Here is a 14,453-nt window from a genome sequence, read left to right as displayed (position 1 = left end):
CCAGCCCTTAATGGCTGGGGAGCATTTAGTAGCTGAGATACTAAAGGGAGTTTGGCCAGAGGTTTAGGAACCTGTAGACTCTGTCCAGTGCCTACTCTGGCCTGCCTCTTTGCCCTCGGGCCTTTCCTCCTTCTCACGCCAAGCCTCTTCTAGCCCTATAGTCCTCTGGAGTTTTATCCTCCCTTTTCTCCTTTACTTTCCCAGAAACCTTATCCTTCCTAGTTTCCCACATGGCCTTGAGGTTATCTTTGCTGTCTCCTGTATACAAAGATAAAAGAGTTTTTTCCTTTTAGGTTTCCCAAACCCAGCTTTCTTTTTATCTTAATCAGTATTCTGTGTACCCATCTCCCATCTTCTGCTTCTTTTTATGTCCTTGTGCCCCGCCTTTACTTTTCAGCTTGTTTCATCTCAGTTGGGCTACCTAGTTCTTTTGTATTGCTTGTCCTCATTAACACATGTTTGAATCCTTCCCTACTGTGGTTGTGGAGAGTGACTGGTCACTAGCTTTCAAGTTGAAGGGAGACAATTAAGGAGTGGTTAATGGTATAGTATTAATTCTAAAGGCAGTGTACAGAGCCCTGGTGGTGCAGTGATTAAGTGCTACAGCTGCTAACCGAAAGGTTGGCAGTTTGAATCCACCAGCCGCTCCTTGGAAATCCTATGGGGCAGTTCTACTCTGTCTTATAGGGTTGCTATGAGTCGGAATCGATGGCAACAGGTTTGGTTTTATTTTGGTTTTGGAAGAGGCAGTGTGGTGGGGTAAAAAAGTGTGTGGGTTCTGGAGTCAGACCAGGATTGCAATCTAAACTCTACCCAATTTTTAGCCAGATGACTTTGGACAAGTTACTTGTCAAGTCACTGGGTTTCAACATCTTTAAAACAGAGATGAGGAGTGCTTGCTTCGGCAATACATTTACTAAAATAGGAACTATACAGAGAAGATTAGCATGGCCCCTGCACAAGGATGACACACAAATTCCTGAAGCATTCCATATTTTTACATGAGACTATGTGGGCAGCTTCTGTCTGAAGGTGAGATGAGACAGCAGAGGAGGACAGGAACTGGTTGAATGGACACGGGGGATACAGGGTGGAGAGGAGGAGTGTGCTGTCTTATTGGGGGAGAGCAGCTAGGAGTACACAGCAAGGTGGGTATAAGTTTTTGTATGACAGACTGACTTGATTTGTAAACTTTCACTTAGAGCACAATTAAAAAAAAAAAGATGAGGAAACAATCTAAGTGTCCAATACTAGGGAATTGATTAAATCAGTTTTGGTGCATTCACACAATGGATATAGTCATTAACAACCACATTTGAAGAAACTAATGATATACGAAAAGGCTCATGATATAATGTTAAGTGAGAAAAAAGGAGTTGAAATATTCTAATTTTGTAGAAAAATCTTATATTACATGTATACATAGAAAAGGACTGAATACTTCAAAACATTAAGAGTAATTATCTCTGTGTAGTGGGAATACATGAATTTAAAAAATAATTTTTTGCATTGTTGTTGTTGGTTGCTATTTAGTCGATTCCAATTCATGGCGACCTCGTATGTGCAGAGTAGAGCTGCTCCATAGGATTTTCTTGGCTGTAATCTTAATGGAAGCAGATTGCCAGGCCTGTCTTGCAATGCACCTCTGAGTAGCTTCCAACCGTCAACCTTTCGGCTAGTAGTCCAGTGTATAACTGCGCCATCAAGAGACTCCTATTTTCTGCATTACTTCTCTTTATTTTCTAAATTTTTTCAATGAGCACAGATTGCTTTTATAATCAGGGAAAAATATTAACATTTTAAAATAGTAATAATTAATACCTAATTTGCAGGGTTATTGTGAGAATTAGAAATAATGTGCCAGGCACACAATAGACTTTCAGTGATTTCTTTTTTAAGGATCCAGTGTACTGAGTAAAAAGACCTGTCCTTTTCAGTCAGAAAGATGAAGGCCCAAATCCTAATTCTGCCATTCGGTAGTTATGGGGCCACTTTGAACTTCAGTGTCCACAGATGTAAAATAGAAATAATAATACCTCAAAGGGATGCTATTAAGTGAGATGTGATACCTGCCTGATATCTAACAGGTGCTCAATAGACTGGTTACTATTATCATTATAAAATAAATACATCTGGTTTCTTGCATAGACTGGGGATTCAAACCTTGGAGCTGTCATATCCCTAAAAGAAATATTTTTTTATTTGACTAAGCCAAGAGTACTCACGGTTGATATGTTTTATCATGTGTCAGCCACAGATGAAAGGCACTCTGTAGAATCTTTACTAAACAGGCATCTGAAGGGTTAACTGTGAAAGAAAAGTTAAGCTGCAGGCTCTTTAACAGTCATTTGATTAAACTGAGGTTCACGCTTTAAAATCAACTCTGAAACCACATGGATTTCTATTTAATGTTTTTGTAGCATTCCAGAGTACCCTGGAATGAAGAAAAAGAAATGTTGTCTATTTACAGTACACAATACTGGGGACGCCAGCACAACTTGACCAAGGCAAGGTCATAGAAGCTTCATAGACACATCCAAACTCCCTAAGGGCCGAATTACTAGCCTAAGGGCTATGGAGACCATGGTCTTGGGGAACATCTAGCTCAACTGGCATAACATAGTTTATAAAGAAAATATTCTACATTCTACTATGGTGGATAGCGTCTGTGGTCTTAAAAGCCTGTGAGTGGCCATCTAAGATGCACCACTGGTCTCACCCCATCTGGAGCCAGGGAGAGTGAAGAAAACCAAAGACACAAGGGAAAGGTTAGTCCAAAGGACTAATGGACCACAACTGCCACAGCCTCCACCAGACTGAGTCCAGCACAACTAGATGGTGCCCAGCTACCACCACCGACTGCTCTGACAGGGATCACAATAGGGGGTCCCGGACAGAGCTGGAAAAAAATGTAGAACAAAATTCTAACTCACAAAAAAAGACCAGGCTTACTTGTCTGACAGGGACTGAAGAAACCCCAAAAGTATGGCCCCTGGACACCCTTTTAACTCAGTACTGAAGTCACTCCTGAAGTTCACCCTTCAGCCAAAGACTAGACAGACCCATAAAACAAAATGAGACTAAATGGGCATACCAGCTCAGGGGTAAGGATGAGAAGGCAGGAGGGCACAGGAAAGCTGGTAATGGGGTCGAGAAGGGGAGGGTGTTGACACCTTGTGGGGTTGGGCAACCAATGTCACAAAACAATATGTGTATTCATTGTTTAATGAGAAAGTATTTTGCTCTGTAAACTCTCATCTAAAGTACAATAAAAAAATTAAAAAAGAAATATTGTCTCTTTAGGGAGACATTGGGAAAATGTTAGACTGTGAGCTCCTCAAATGTAGGGGCCACTTCTCACTCATCTCTATCTCCAGCATTTATCACAGTCTCTGGCAGATACTCAACAAATGTTTATTGGATGAACTGATGGATGGATGAATAAGGGAAAGAAAGAAAAGCCCTAATGAACTCAAATTATAATACTTTTATAAGGTGTAATAAGGAAAGAGATAAGAATGAAACGAGAGGAACAAAAGCAGGCAGGCAAAGATAAAAATTCTTCATCTTTACCTTTAAAAAGGATAAGTGAAATAGAGTGAGTCCAATGATGTGAATCAGAATTAATAGGGTGATTCTAGCTATACCCACTCTCTCTTTTTTATTTTCTTTGTGCTTTAGGTGAAAGTTTACAGCTCAAGTTAATTTCTCATTCAAAAATTTATACACATATTATTTTGTGACATTAGTTGCAATCCCCAATGTGACAACACACTCTCCCTTTCCACCCCAGGTTCCCTGTGTCCATTTAACTGATTCTTGTCCCTTCCTGCCTTCTCATCCTGCCTCCGGACAGGAGCTGCCCATTTGGTCTCCTGTATCTGATTGAACTGAGAAGCACATTCCTTAAGTGTATTTTTTTTTTAGTCTTGTCTAATCTTTGGAAACCCTGGTGGTGTAGTGGTTAAGCGCTATGGCTGCTAACCAAATGGTCGGCAGTTCAAATCCACCAGGCACTCCTTGGAAACTCTATGGGGCAGTTCTACTCTGTCCTATAGGGTCGCTATGAGTTGGAATCGACTTAACGGCACTGGGTTGTTTTGTTTGTTTGTTTGTTTGTTTGTTTTGGTCTAATCTTTGTCAGTAGAGTGAGCTTTTGGAATGGTTTCAGTTCTGGGTTAACAGTGCGTCTGGGGGCCATAGTTTTGGGGGTTCCTTCAGTCTCTGTCAGACCATGAAGTCTGGTCTTTTTATGTGAATTTGACTTTTACATTTTTCTCTTGCTCTGTCTGGGACTCTCTGTTGTGTCCCTGTTAGGGCAGTCATTGGTGGTAGCTGGGCATTATCTAGTTATTCTAGTCTCAGGCTGTTGGAGTCTCTGGTTCATTTGGTCCTTTAGTCCTTTGGGCTAGTATATTCCCTATGTCTTTGGTATTCTTCATTCTCCTTTGCTCCAAGTGGGATGGGACCAATTGATGTTATCTTAGATGGCCACTCGATATACTCCATTCTTTAACATTCACTTTATGCTGTCCAAACATCTGTCCCAATTTTGGAGGCAACATATCCCAGTCTACTCCACAGAAGGTCAACTGACTTTATAAGACACATGGCCCTAGGGTCTATGTGGGTACCAAGGCCTCTATAGGATTTTTTGGTATGGCATTGTCCTTTAGGAAATCAGCTTAGATTAAAACTACTTTCTTGGATTCCACTTATAGTTCTTTTTGTTTTTTTATGACAGCTTTGTTGAGCTATAATTCACAAGCCATACGATTTACTTATTTAAAGTGTACAATTCATTGGTTTTTAGTATATTCACAGAAATATGCAACCATCACCACAATCAATTTTAGAACATTTTATCACCTCAAAAAGAAATCCTGTACCCTTTAGCTATCACTCCCCTATGCCCCTATCCTCTGAGCACTAAGCAACCACCAATCTACTTCTTGTGTCTATAGAATTGGACATTTCATATAAATGGAATCATATAATATGTGGTCTTTTGTGACTGCCTTCTTTCGCTTAGCATAATGTTTTCGAGGTTCATCCACGTCGTAGCATGTATCAGAATTTCATATCTCTTTATGGTGGAATAATATTGCATTGTGTATATATACCACATTTTGTTTATCCATTCATCAGTTGATGGACATTTAGGTTGTCTCTACCTTTTGACTATTATGAATAATGCTGCTGTAAACATTTACGTATAGGTTTTTGTTTTGTGCGTGCACATGTTTTTGTGTGGATGTATGTTTTCATTTCTCTTGGGTAGATACCTAGGAGTGGAATTGCTGGGTCATATGATAGCTCTATGTTTAATCATTTGAGAAACTGTTTTCCAAAGTGGCTGCACCATTTTACATTCCCACCAGCAGCATATGAGGGTTCCAATTTCTCCACATCATCACCAACACTTGTTAAATTATCTGATTTTTTTATTCTAGCCATCCTAGTGGGTGTGAAGTGGTATCTCATTGTAGTTTTGATTTGCATTTCACTGATGACGAATGATATTGCATATCTTTTCATGTGCTTGTTGGCCATTTTTATATCTTCCTTGGATAAGTGTCTATTCAGATCTAGTTGTCTTTTATTACTGAGTTGCAAGGGCTCTTTATATATTCTACATACAAGTTCCTTATTAGATATATGATTTGCAAATATTTTCTCCCATTAAGGGTCTTTTAACTTTCTTGATAGTGGCCTTTGAAGAAAATTTTTTTTTAATTTTGTTGAAGTCCAGTTTATCTATTTTTTCTATTGTTGCTTATTCTTTTGGTGTCATATCTAAGAACCTATTGCCAAAAACTAGGTCTTGAAGACTTACCCCTATGTTTTCTTCTAAGAGTTTTATAGTTTTAACTTTTACATTTGGGTCTTTCATCCATTTTGAGTTACTTTTTTATATATATGGTATGAGGTAAGGGTCCAATTTCATTCTTTTGCATATGGAGATCCAGTTGTCCCAGACTCATTTGTTGAAAAACAATTATTTCCCCATTATATGGTCTTGGCACCCTTGTGGAAAGTCAGTTGATCATAGACACTTGGGTTTACTTCTGGACTCTCAATTCTGTTCCAATAATCCATATGTCTGTCCTTATGCTAGTACCACTCTGTCTTGATTATTATTGCCTTGTAGTAAGTTTTGAAATTGGGAAGTGTGGGTCTTTCAACTTTATTCTTTTTCAAGATTGTTTTGGCTATTCTGAATTTCTTGCGATTCCATATGAATTTTAGAATCAGTTTATCGATTTCTATAAAAAACGAGCTGGAATTCTGATGGGGATTGCACTGAACCTGTAGATCAATTTGGGGAGTACTGCTGTCTTAACAATATCAAGTCTTCTGATCCATGAACCTGGGATTTTTTTCCCCCATTTATCTAGATCTTCTTTAATTTCTTTACAATGTTTGGTTTTCAGCGTACAATTTTTGCACTCTTGTTAAATTTATTTCTAAGTATTTTATTCTATTTTGATGCTATTGTAAATTGTCTTCTTAATTTCATTTTTGTATTGTGTATTGTAAATGTATAGAAATGCAATGGATTCTTGTATATTGATCTTATATCCTGCAACCTTGGTGAACTCAGTTATTAGTTCTAATAGTTTTTTAATGTATTATTTTTTAAGATTTTTTATATACATGATCATGTCATCTGCAAATACAGCTAGTGTGTTAGTTTCCTAGGGCTGCTGTAATAAATTGCCATAAACTGAATGGTTTAAAGCAACAAAATTTATTCTTTGACGGTTCTGGAGGCTAAAAGTCTGAACTCAAGGTGTTGACAGGGCCATGCTCTCTCTGAAGGCTCTAGGGGAGGATCCTTCCCTGATTCTTCCTAGCTTTCGGTGGTTGTCGGCAATCCTTGATGTTCCTTGGCTCGTAGATGCATCACTCCAATCTCTGCTTTTGTCTTCACATGGTATTCTCCTTGTGTATGTGTGTGTTCTCTTCTTCTTATAAAGACACTAGTCACATTGGATTAGGACCCACCTTAATCCAGGATGACTTCATCTTAACTTGTTTACATCAAAAACCCTATATCCAAATAAGGTCATATTCATAGGTACAGGGGTTAGGACTTCAACATATCTTTTGGGTGGACACAATTCATCCCATAACAGATAGTTTTACTTCTCCTTTTCCAGTCTGGATATCTTTTATTTCCTTTTCTTCTCTAACTGTCCTGGCTAGAACCTCTAGTATGATGTTGAACAGAAGTAGCATCTACTTATAGTTCTTAAGACAGAGTCTTGCACAGTGAGGACATTCACTTTTTCTTGATTGGTATTTCCTGTTTATCCAGTTACTCAGTAATTCTTATTGAGGACAGAAATCATTCTTAGAACTGATAAACCCCAAATTACATTTTTTAATCTTCATGATTTTTATTTATAAGCTTTTAATCTCTCATTGTATAGCTAATTTCTACCTACATTTTTTTGGTGCTGAAAATACACACAACAAAACCTTCACTGATTCAACAATTTCCACATGTACAATTCAATTATATTGATTACGTTCTTAATGTTGTGTGCAACCTTTATTGCTATCCTTTTCCAAATTATTCCACCACCTTTAACTCAATGCCCCCTAAGCAAAAACTCCCTTTTTCCCTTTCCCTCCTACCCCTGGTAACCACTAATAATCTTTGGTTTCTATATATTTGCTTATTTCGTATGAGTGAGATCATACAGTATTTGTCCTTTTGCAACTGACATATTTTGTTCAGCATAATGTTTGCTAGGTTCATTCATGTTATGGCATGCATCAGGACTTCATTTCCCTTTATGGCTGAGAAATATTCCGCTGTATGTATATACCACATTTTCCTTATCCATTCATCTGTTCACGGACATTTCTGTTGTTTCCGCTTTTTGGCTATTGTAAAGTTCTGCAATGAACATTGATTAGTGTACAAGTTTCTGTTTGTGTTCCTGTTTTTCCTTCTTCTGGGTATATACCTAAACCCCAAATTATTATGTTCAGTACCTTGAAATACTATGTAAAATTGATAATGATAATTAGAAAAAAATGGGCCTCTCCAAGCCTCGTTTGGACCCTTTTTCTCTGTTGCTTTGGCTAGCTCCTGTCTTTCACCTGCCTCCAAACTGTAGATGATTTCCAGGTTTCTGTCCTAGGTCATCTTTTCTTTTCACTTTGCTGTTTTCATTCGTACCCTCAGCTTCCACTACTAACTTGTGAGGCTGACAGCTCAGTTATCTGTATCTCCAATCCAGACCCTTTTTTTTTCTTTTTTGAGCTTTAGGTCTACAGGTGCAATTGGTTAATAACCGATTTTATGTTATCTCCACCTGAACATTCCACATACACCTCAAATTCAACATAACCAAAAGTGCACTAATTGATTTCCCCCAGATCTTGCTCTTCCTCCTCTATTTTCTACCCTGGTTAGTGGCACAACCAGGCACCCAAACCAGAAACCTGGGAATTTTTCTTATCTTTTCCATTCCTTACTCTCTACATTTCATTGGTTATTAACTTGATAACCTAAATATTTGGATTTACTTCTTTTCTACCCTTAGTTCAGGCCCTCCTCATCTCTCACCTGAATTATCTTTAGTTTATCCTAACTGGCATCCCTATCTCCTAACTCATCTCCTCCAATCTATTTTACATACTGTTGCCAGCGTGACTGTGGCAGATGGAATAATGGACCCAAAAAATATCCATGTCCTAATCCCTGGAACCTGTAGATGTTACTTTATATGGCAAAAAAAACAAACAAAAAGCAAACAACTTTGCAGTATGATTAAGAATTTTGAGATGGGGAGATTATCCAGGTAGGCCCTAAATGCAATCACAAGTGTCCTTATGAGAGAGGCTGTGGGAGATTTGATACACAGAGGAGCAGAGGAGGCCATATTACTATAGAGGCAGAGATTGGAGTGATGCAGCCACAAGCCAAGGAATGCTGGCAGCCACCATAAATGAAAAGGCAAGGAACAATGATTCTCCCGTAGAGCCTCTGGAGGGAATGTGGCCTTGCTGGCACTTGGCCCAGTGATACTGATTTCAGACTTCTGGCCTCCAGAACTGTGAGAGAATAAATTTTTGTTGTTTTAAGTTTGTAATAATTTATTGCAGCAGATTCAGGAAACTAATACAACAATCTTTCTAAAGTTCAAACCTAGTATTTGAGTTATGAGGAACCACACTTATGACTGTCCTTTTTTTTGGTATATTTTATCATTAGTAATATGCGCTATATACAGTGTTGTAACACGTAATTTACTGATGTTATCATTGTCAGATATTCACTCGCAGACGTTCAATTTTGTGATTGATTTACTGTTCAAAACACTGCATATAGCAGGCTATGGACTGTTCTACAATGAAGCCAGTGTATCTACCTACTTCCCAATATGACAGCTATGATTCAACTTATGGATCAAGGAGCAATCACGACTTTCAAGGCATACTACCCATGGACTACATTTGCTCAGACAATAGCTGCAAAAGATGGAGGTATGGTAACGTGTGATTTCTGGAAGAATTATAATATTCTTCAGGTATCTGGAACATTGCATCTCCCTGGGAGAAAGGTGGAAACCCTGGTAGCATAGTGGTTAAGAGCTATGGCTGCTAACCAAAAGTCTGCAGTTCGAATCCACCAGGTGCTCCTTGGAAACTCTATGGGGAAGTTCTGCTCTGTCCTACAGGGTCGCTATGAGTCGGAATTGACTCGATGGCAACGGGTTTGGTTTTTGTTTTTTTTTTTTTTTGAGAGGAAGTTACAGGAAAATGCATGCAAGGGATATGGAAAAAATTGCTGAGTTATGTGAACATGCTCCAGGCATTTGATCAGGATAATATGATGAAAGTTGTTGATTCTGATTCATAGTCAGATTCTATAGGACATCCATGAAGCAGCAGTCAAGAAATCAAAATACACATTGCATTGGGCAAATCTGCTACAAAGGACCTCTTTAAAGTGTTGAAAAGCAAAGATGTCACCTTGAAGACTAAGGTGTGCCTGACCCAAGCCATGGCATTTTCGATCGCATGTGAAAGCTGGACAATGAATAAGGAAGATCAAAGAAGAATTGATGCCTTTGAATTGTGGTGTTGGCAAAGAATATTGAACATACCATAGACTGCCAAGAGAATGAACAAATCTGTCTTGGAAGAAGTATAACCAGAATGCTCCTTAGAAGCAAGAATGGCGAGACTGTGTCTTGCTTAGTTTGGACATGTCGTCAGGAGGGATCAGTCCCTGGAGAAGAACATCATGCTTGGTAAAGTACAGGGTCAGCGGAAAAGAGGAAGGCCCTCAACAAGATGGATTGACAAAGTGGCTGCAACAATGGGCTCAAGCATAACAAGGATTGTAAGGATAGCGCAGGACCGGGCAGTGTTTCTTTTTGTGGTACATAGGGTCACCATGAGTCAGAATTGACTCGAGGGCACCTAACAACAACAATACAATGAAAGAGGTTAGTGGGGGAGTCAACCATAAGGCAAGAAAGTTGAATTTAGAACTTGGTATTACCAATGTGGAACAGCTCGTTGATCTCGAAGAAGGGGAATCGACAGATCAGGACTTAATGAATTTTTTTTTATTATTCTGTTTTAGGTGAAAATTTACAGCGCAAATTATTTTCTCATTCAAAAATTTATCCACAAATTGTTTTGTGACATTGGTTACAATCCCCTCAATGTGTCAGTACTCTCATCCTTTCCCTTTACATCCTGGGTTTCCTGTGTCCAGGTTTCCTATCCCTTCCTGCCTTCTTTGCTTTTGGGCTGGTGTTGCCCATTTGGTCTCATATATATGAGATTGAACTAAGAAGCATGTTCCTCACGTGTGCTATTGTTTGTTTTCTAGGCCTGTCTAATCTTTGGCTGAAAGGTGGACCTTGGGAGTGGCTTCAGTTCTGAGTTAGCAGGGTGTCTGGGGGCCATAGCATCAGGGGTTCCTCCCGTTTCTGTCAGACCAGTAAGTCTGGTCTTTTTTCGTGAATTTGAATTTTGTTCTACATTTTTCTCCTGCTCTGTCTGGAACCCTCAATTGTGATCCTTGTCAGAGCGGTCCAGGACTTAATGGGTTCTGAAGAGGAAAGAAATGCTGAAGAAGAAAAAAAGAATGAGGAAGAGGAAGGAGAGAAGTTGTCAAAAAATTTTATGGTGAAAGAATTAGCTGAAGTTTTTTCTAAACTAAATTAGGGCCTTTGATTGGTTGAAAACATGGATCTAAATGCTGATCACTTTGCTAAAGTCAACAGGCAGATTCAGGAAGCAGGGAGATGTTACTGTGAAATATGTGAAGAAAAAAAGAAAAGCACCATACAGACAACTCTCGCTACTTTTCTGACTAAAAATGCCTTCCCCATTCCCAGGGATATTCTAGATGATCCAGAACCTTACATAAGTGGAGTTATTAGCACAACTGAAAAAATGCAAATGTAAGCCAATTATTCATCGTTGGAGTAAATTTTTATGATTTGTGTATTTTTTAGTATGTATGTATATTAAAGTACGTACATACTGTATATACTATAAATTTATATGTAATATTTCCAGCCTCCAAAGACAAAGATCAGATTTATAAAGATATTGATAATAAAAGGCAATAATAATGAAAACAAAAAAAAAAGGGGTATTCGATTTATGTCAGAACCATTTTTCTCCAACAGAGCTGTTGGAACAGGACCCCATTGTAAGCTGGGGACTACCTGTATGTATGTGTACGTGTATATATGTGTATGTGTGTGTATATATATATATATATATATATATATATATATATATAAGTGTGTGTGTGTGTATTATGTATTTATATCTGTGATAGATGGTCTGGAAGAAAATATGCCAAAATGTGAACAGTTATTTCTGGGTAGTGGGATTATGATAGTTTTATTTCTGTGTATTTTCCAATTTTTTCCTCAACAAGTATATATTACTTTTATAATCGGAAAAAGCAACATATGTTATTTAAAAAAAAACTCTTCCATGGCTCCCCATCTCCTACAGACTAAAGTACAAACTTCTAAGCATGGGACCAAAAACCAAACCAAACCCATTGCAGTTGAGGCAATTCCGACTCATGGCAACCCCACGTGTTACAGAGTAGAAGTGCTCTGTAGCGTTTTCTTGGCTGTAATCTTTACAGAAGCAGATGACCAGGCATCTTTTCTGCAGCACTCTTAGGTGGATTCGAACCACCAGCCTTTCGGTTAGTAGCCCAGCTCAAAGCATCTGTGCCATCCAGGGACCTAAGCATGGCACAGGCCCTTAATTATTTGACCTATGCCGAGCTCTCCAGCCTAATTTCCTATTATTCAGTCTCTTCGCTTCTCTTCAGTTATGAAAAACTACCTAACACATAAATCATTATGCCTCTGACCCTTTGCACATTGACCTCTCTGACATCATCCATTTGGTTAAGACCCAATTCAGGGGTGTCCTTTCCTGTGAAGCCGTTCCTGATCCACTCAAGCAGACTTAGAGTTACCAATGGATCTCCTATATACTTCTATTATTGCATTTGCCTACCCTATTGTAAATATTGTTTACAGGATCATCTCTCTGCGTACACTGTGAGTGCCTTAAAGAGCTACGCACACATATACACACATACAATTTTTCTTTGATTCTGTTACTTCAGTTTTTCCAGAGTATATAAACAGTTCTAATTAATTAAATATAAATATTAATTAAATAAAAATGTTATTGAATCCATAGTAGCTTTCTTTTCATAGTAGCTTTTTTATAATCATGTATTTTTTTCACTAAACCAAAAAAAACAAAAAAGGCAAACCTGTTGCCGTCGAGTCAATTCCGGCTCATAGCAACCCTATAGGACAGAGTAGAACTGCCCCATAGAGCTTCCAAGGAGCACCTGATGGATTCAAACTGCTGACTTTTTGGTTAGCAGCTGTAGCACTTAACCACTATTAACAGATGCTAAAAATCATCATGTGAGAGTCTATGAAATATTTGATATTAAAAAGGGGTTTTCACAGATCTTTTGTGCTTATATGGAAAGATAGCTAAAGTATTTTTTTAAAGTGAGAAATTCATGGCTCAGGAAAGTATGTATAGCTTACTCCTACATGTGTAAAAAAGTATAAAATATATGTCGACCAGGACACTACATACATAGAAAATAGAAATGCAAGAAAATTGCCGTAATTGTTATCTCTGGAGAGGGAATGGGGGATGAGTAGAAGGGGAGACTTTTCTGTTTATACTGTCGGGTATTGCTTGACTTTTTTCCACGAGCAAGTTTTGGGTTGTTTGTTGTAATAAAAAAGGTGTTATTCATGGGGCAGTTCCCTAGATGGTACATACGGTTTGTGCATGACTTCTAAAGGTTGGCAGTTTGAACCCACCCAGTAGTGCCACAGAAGAAAGGCCTGGCACTCTGTTTCTGTAAAGATTACAGCCAAGAAAACTCTATGGAGCAGTTCTACTCTGTAACACATGGGGTTGCCATGAGTTGGAATCAACTTGATGGCAATGGGTTATTCAAAAGGAACATAAATAACGTCACTGAATTGTACATGTAAAAATGGTTGAAATGGCAAATGCTTTGTTATATATATATATATATATATATATATATATATATTTCGCCACCAAAACAAAGTGTCATTTATTCCCAAAAAGTTTGGGACTCATTGGTCTAGCTATGTCCAATATGGCAGCTGCCTAATATGATAGCCATATGTGGCTATTTAATTAAAAGGAAATAGAATTAAAAATTTAGTTCCTCAGTCGCACTTGTCCTATTTCAAGTCCTCAATGGCCACATATAGCTAATAGCTACTGTGATGGACAGAGCAGATATAGAACATTTCCACATTGTGGAGAGTTCCACTAAACAGCCAGGTCTAGATCATTGTGTTCTCACATAAGGTGGTACCAGTTGGGATAGCCTGAAACTTGATTTGGTTAATTAGTGGAATTAATCTTACAAAGAGGGCATCTATCAGTTGAGTCTTGAAGCCCTTGGTTAACCACAGGGGCTAGTTAGGCATTACTGAAATAACGAAGGTGATTACCTTATTGGTGTCCTTCAGCACATAGAATCACTCTTATCTGGAGGCCTACTATGTATTCGCGACAAGATGACACCTGTTGAATCTTTCCGTAAATCAAAGGAACAATAGTAATGTTCGGACTGCTGGGTTCGCTGGTTACCATGGTAATGAGCGTGCTGGTTACAATTCTGTGTAATCACACAGAGACTAAGGTGTCAAGCCTCCTTCTCCACCCCCACCTCCATTCCTTTCTATAACCATAGAGATAACCATGGTCTGGCTTGGTGAGTAGCCATGGCAGCGGGAGAAGCAACTAGAAATTTGATTAAGTATGGGATGTCAGGGTGCATGTCCTAATGAGGAAGTGCGAAAAAAGAAACATGGCCGGGCTTTATTTCAGTAGAAAAAGCCTAGATCTACTACCTTGAATAC

The 14,453-nt window shown here is 38.5% G+C and overlaps 1 non-coding gene across 1 annotated transcript; it reads left to right on the top strand.

Moving 5' to 3' along the window:
* Nucleotides 1-894: 894 nt before the first annotated feature.
* On the top strand, nt 895-999 carry LOC126069792 (U6 spliceosomal RNA). Its single transcript, XR_007516061.1, has one exon. It is a non-coding gene; the product is annotated as a U6 spliceosomal RNA (small nuclear RNA).
* Nucleotides 1,000-14,453: the final 13,454 nt, after the last annotated feature.

The sequence above is a fragment of the Elephas maximus genome, chromosome X (genome assembly GCF_024166365.1).
Source record: "Elephas maximus indicus isolate mEleMax1 chromosome X, mEleMax1 primary haplotype, whole genome shotgun sequence".
Taxonomy (NCBI): domain Eukaryota; kingdom Metazoa; phylum Chordata; class Mammalia; order Proboscidea; family Elephantidae; genus Elephas; species Elephas maximus.
This window is presented reverse-complemented; position numbering and strand designations above follow the sequence as displayed.